We start from the raw sequence: 6,089 nt of genomic DNA on the forward strand, positions 1-6,089 counted from the left end.
GTTATAAGCATCAATAAACAGCTGAACAAGTATTGGTGGTTCTCTTGTACCAGGGCCTTTCACCTTTTTACAGAAGTAATCACAGAGCTGTAAATATCTAAAAAAGTCAGCCCCAACTAGTCCAAATGACCGACATATGGTATCAAAACTGTTAATTCCCCACTTTTTAACAATCTTACACAGTGAAGAGATACCTTTATAAACCCATTCTCTAAATCTAAGATCTTGTGATGCCGGTGTAAAGTCTGGATCATACGCTGGCCATTCAAGTAGCTTAATCTCATTTTGGAGTTGAAAATTTTTGACTACCTCTGCCCATACTTTTAATGAATGATTTACCCATTTACTTGTTGTTTGTGACAAATCCTTTTCCCTCATTACATATCCAAGCACTGATTGAATAGGTATATCAATCAGGCTCACCTCCATATTCTTCCATTTGGCTGTATAGGTTGGATTACACCAGTGTAAAAGGGGTCTTAATTGTGCTGACATGTAATAATCCCTTAAAGATGGAAGAGCCATGCCCCCCCTCTCTCCCGGCAGCTGAAGGGTGGTAAATTTTATTCTTGGTCTTTTCTTATCCCAAATGAATCGTGAAATATGTTTATTCCATTCTCTGAACTGTTTTTGAGGTATAATAATCTGGGAAGAATGTTCATTTTCACTGATCTAATTCTGCTGCCGAAATCAAGAGGGAGCAAGCTCCAGCCACTGAGGTCCCTGTATATTTCTTTGTTAATGGGGTGATAGTTGATATTATACAACTGCGACAGGTCTTTGGGGAGGTTGACTCCAAGATATTTGATATGCGAGGAGTGCCATTTAAAGTTATATTTCACCAAAAGTCCTTGTGATGGGGCATAATTAAATATCATGACCTGAGTTTTATGAACATTAAAAACATAACTGAATATAGACCGTATGTTTCAAGTCTTTTCAGAAGTAAAGGCAGACCTGTATCTGGGTCCACAAGCGTGACCAGAACATCGTCTGCGTACAGACTCACTTTATATTCTTCTCCTCCCATCATAATTCCTTTTAATTCTTTATCCTGTCGAATCATTTGGGCCAAAGGTTCAATAAACAAGTTGAAGAAGCTAGGGCTGGCAGGGCAGCCCCGCCTACAGCCCCTTTGCAAGGTTACAGAGTTAGAGAGACTACCATTTATCTTTATTCTTGCAGTAGGAGAGGAGTAAAGTACCTGTATGCATCGAATGAAATTCAGGCTAAAACCAAATCTTTTCATAACAAGGAAGAGGAACTCCCACCTGACGGAATCAAAAGCCTTTTCAGCGTCCAAACTCAGAATAATAGAGCTAATTTTTCCTTCATGTATTTTCTCAATTACATGTAATGCTCTTCTTTTATTGTCTTGAGTTTGTCTGTTCTTTATAAAACCCGTTTGGTCCTCATCGATTAACAGAGGCTTTACTGCCTCCATCCTCTTTGTTAAGATAGTTGCATATAATTTATAATCTGTGTTTAAGACGCTTATAGGTCTGTATCCCCGACAATCCATCCTATCCTTTCCCTCTTTGGGGATAACCGATATAAAAGCCTCTCCCAAAGAGGGAGGGGGAGATCCCTCCCTCAATATAAAATTAAAGCATGCTTCTAATAAGGGGAGTAGGTGATTTCTCATTGATTTATACCATTCTGGGGGAAACTCGTCTGTACCGGGAGATTTATTAGTGTTCAGACTTGAGATAGCCCTCTCTATCTCCTCTGCTGTTATTGGTAGGCTAAGTTTATCGTTAGCTTCTTTACCTAGCATAGGAAGGTCTAGGGAGTTCAAGAACTCATTAATGGTTTGTCTATTTGGCTGTTCTGACTGTGAATAAAGGGACTTGTAGTACGTCTCAAACACTTTTTGTATATCATCTAAGTTGCTAGTAATCTTATTTGTTGCCGGGTCTCTAATCTTATGAATGCAGTTGTTTGCTTGTTGTTTTCTAAGCCTCCAGGCTAACAGTTTAGAAGCTTTTGGGCCTGCTTCATAATATCTTTGCTTCATAAACCTAATGTTTTTCTCAACTTCCTCGCTTAATATTTGATCTATTTCCTGTTTCACATTTCTGATTTATTGTGTTGTAGATGGATCCTTATTAGTAATGCTCATTTTTTCTAAATCTCTCAGTTTTTCCTGCAATGTTAATAGTTTTATTTTTTTTCAATAAAGCTATTCTGGCTATGAACAGCTTTGGCGGCATCCCACAATATACAAGGATTCACCTCCCCATTGTTATTATCCTGCATATAAAGATTTAGGTCTTTCACCATAGCATTTCTGAAAGGAGTGTCATTTAGCATTCCAGTCTTTAACCTCCATAGTGTTTTACGTCGTCTGCCATCTAAATGTAATGTTAAGTAAACACCAGAATGATCCGAGAGGTCTCTCTGGCCTATTCTACAATCTTTCAGACGATGCATATCTTTTTTAAACATAAAAAAGTAGTCCAATCTCGAATAAGCCGTACGCCGAGCAGAATAAAAGGTATACCCTGGGGATGATCCACGCATGGACCTCCACACATCAACCAATCCCAAATCTTTTAAAATCCTATTTATACATTTTTCAGTTGAGTTCCTCTTTCTTTTCCTATTAGTGTCTAGGGAAGGGTTTAGAAGCATGTTAAAGTCTCCTGCACATATCAGGGTCCCAACCGTCTCCGAAGCAATCAGGTTAAAGAGCTTTTTATAAAAACAAATATCAGTCCCAGGAGGAGAATAGACATTAAGCAGTGTCACTTCCTTTTCATCTAATTTCCCTTTTATTAGGACAAACCTACCCTCTTTATCTCTTATTTCTGATAAAAATTCAAAGCGAGTTGAGTTTGAGATTAAAATGGCAACTCCTCTTTTTTTTCCATTCCTATAAGATGAAAAGAAGGTGTTTCTAAAGCCTGTTTTTTTCAATTTATCATGTTCGACATCAGAAAGATGTGTTTCCTGCCAGAATGCAATGTTTATCCTCTCCTTTTTTGTTTTAGACATCATTTTACTCCTTTTAATCGGATTATTTAGCCCATCAACATTCAATGACATTATAACTGCATTTAAATGTTTTTGTTTGTAATTTTACCACTGTGACCTTCCAGACCTCAAAAACAGAAAGGAAAACATAAGAAAAGATACCTGCCGAACTATAATACAAAACAAAGAACTGAGCTTCCAACAAAACAGGAATTGTGTCACCTCGAACAGTGAGGGGGGATGGCCACGGGGTGGGGCCCCTCATCTACTAGGTAAAGTGTGTGGCTATTTATTTGTTGGCGACAGGTACCAGCCTCCACCGTTAATAAAGAAAAGAGCTATACATATTTCTATATACAGCCTGTACAAATAGAAAGGGTAGGATAGGGTTATTTTAAATGTCACTGACTCGATCTCTGGTGATAGTAGAGCAGCCTCGAATCCAAAACAAACGTAAACCAAGTTTTCTCACCATCATATTCACTCTATACAGAATAGTCCATGCCTCACTCATCCTCTGCTGCTGCTCCCGGTTCCGTTCTACGGTATCCTTTCAGTTTTTCCCGAACCTGCCGCTGGAACCGGTCCTTTTCTCCGTCGTGTCGGTTGTCGGTCGTTTCCCACGGCAGAAGTCGAGCCAGCATCTCCTCCGTTACAGCTTTCTTCTTGGTGCTTTGCTTTACTTCACCCACCGTGAATCCTCGCTTCCGCAGGTCCTCTGCTGCTTGTGCTGGACCGTGCCCGACTCATAAAAGATGCGGATTTTCCTCAAAGGAGTTTGAAAGCATATTCCGTTTTCTTTCAGTGCCCTTTTAACTGGTTTATATTCCTTCCTCCTGATCTGCACGTCTGCTGCGTAATCATGATCGAAGTACACTCGTTTGTTTTGAACACGAAGCTCCTTCTTCCATGCATTGTAGAGTATTTTCTCTTTAACCGAGAACTTAAGGGACCGGACCACAATAGACCGTGGCGTGGCACTTGCGGGTGGTTTTGGCGCCAAGGCTCGGTGAGCCCGTTCAATCCCCAAGTCACAGTCCGGGCCAAGATCAGCTCCAAGTTCTGACTTGATGAGGTTTTCCACAAACACTGCAACAGACGTGCCCTCAGCTTCCTCCGGGACACCATAGATCCTAATATTATTGCGCCGAGAGCGTCCTTCCAAGTCTGCCACTTTGTCCTGCATTGCTCGTTGATCACTCAGTAGCTGCGTTAAGGCATCTTTCACTCCGATATCCCACCGCTCCGTGTCTGCCATTCTCCTCTCCAGCTCACCGATGCGTTTCACTGTACCATCGGTCTTGTTTGTTGTATCTTTTTATTAATTTCTGACGCGAATTCGTCCATTTGTTTTTTAATATCCTCCCGAAAGATCGCTTGGAGTGCTGCCATCCCCGTAGATACTGCTTCACTCGCCACCTTACGGATCGAGTCCACAGTTTCGTTTTCAGTAGCACCACCATCTTGTTTTGCTAACCCCTCGCTAGCCACGACTTCTTTGTCAATTTCTCGCTCGGTGTAGGTTCTCAACCCATATCCTCCTTTCTTGATTTTGTCCCCGTTCATTGTTAGGTCCGAATGTATCACTTTTAAATGGATTCGAGTTCTATATTAGGGGAAAACTCACAGCTGGTACCGGAGCTCTGTTTCTAAGCTGCCATACTGTGTAGGGCGCCACCGGAAGTCCCTCTTTGCTGATTTTTGCCCATTTGAGTCACTCTCCCCTCATTTTTTGTCACTTTAAATATATTTTTGTTGCTACTGTAACCAATTTTTGCAATTTTTTTACCACTTAGATTGTGGCTCTTGCAAAGATATTTGTCAGTGGTTTGGCTCTTTGGTTGAGCAGGGTTGAACAGAACTAGTTTAGTCATTTTTACTCTTGGTAGTTGTAGTCTGGATCAGAGCTTCCCTGAGAGTAGGGTAAGCCACGAAAGTTCATTTACTATAAATACAAACATCTCATCTCTACATTAGGACACAAAGTGAGACCAAACTTTCTAGGAAAAGCTCAGCCCTCATTGGCCGAGAGGTGGGGTTAAACCATGGACTAGTCACTAGTCTAAGGCTACGTTCACACTGCAAGCCTTAATGCTCAATTCTGGTCTTTTCTCAGATCTGTTTTTTTGTTTGCCTGTTCACACTGCGCTTCAAAAAGATCAGATATGAATCTGATTTAAAACCACATACGAAAGTGGCCTGAATCTGAACTGAAAGATTCAATGTGGCTTGCACTGTTCACACTGTCAGAATAAAAACAGATTCAGGTCACTGAACTGCAGTGTGAACATAGCCTAACAGACAGGACTCACACCTGCGGGCAATTTAGCCACCAATTAACCTAACAAACATCTCTGATGGAGGACATCTGAGTACCCGTACACCCAGAGCGGTCCTGACCCACCAGGATTAAAACCAGGAAGGAAGGTAAAACCGGATACGGCCCAATCTGAGTTGAAATTAGAATACTATGTACAACATACACTGCTTGGCCCAAAAAAAAAAAGTCACCACCTGGATTTAACTTAGCAAATAGGTACGAGCCTCCTAATGGATAATTACTGCATGGGAGATTATCTTTCAGCTGGCAACAAGTTATTTAACCCAAGCTGATGCAATGAGTAACTTCTCATTTCTTAAACAATGGATTTTTTCTTCCCTAATGGCACGGGCATATTCCAAGATGACAATGCCAGGATTCATCGGGCTCAAATTGTGAACAAGTGTTTCAGGGAGCATGATCATTTTCACACATGGATTGGCCCCCACAGAGTCCAGACCTTAACCCCATAGAGAATCTTTGGGATGTGCTGGAGAAGGCTTTGTGCAGTGGTCAGACTCTCCCATCATCAATATTAAAATTAATGCAACACTGGATGGAAATAAATCTTGTGACATTGCAGAAGCTTATCGAAACAATGCCACAGTGCATGCGTGCTGTAATCAAAGCTAAAGGCGGTCCAACGAAATATTAGAGTGTGTGACCTTTTTTTGGTGGCGACTTTTTTTTTTGGCCAGGCAGTGTATATTTTTGAATCCTCACATTACTCCTGTATACTGTTGGAAATATCTACAAAAAAATCTTTTTATATGGAGCAGGTGCACAAGAAGAC

Source organism: Cheilinus undulatus, linkage group 4, assembly GCF_018320785.1.
Source record: "Cheilinus undulatus linkage group 4, ASM1832078v1, whole genome shotgun sequence".
Lineage (NCBI taxonomy): Eukaryota > Metazoa > Chordata > Actinopteri > Labriformes > Labridae > Cheilinus > Cheilinus undulatus.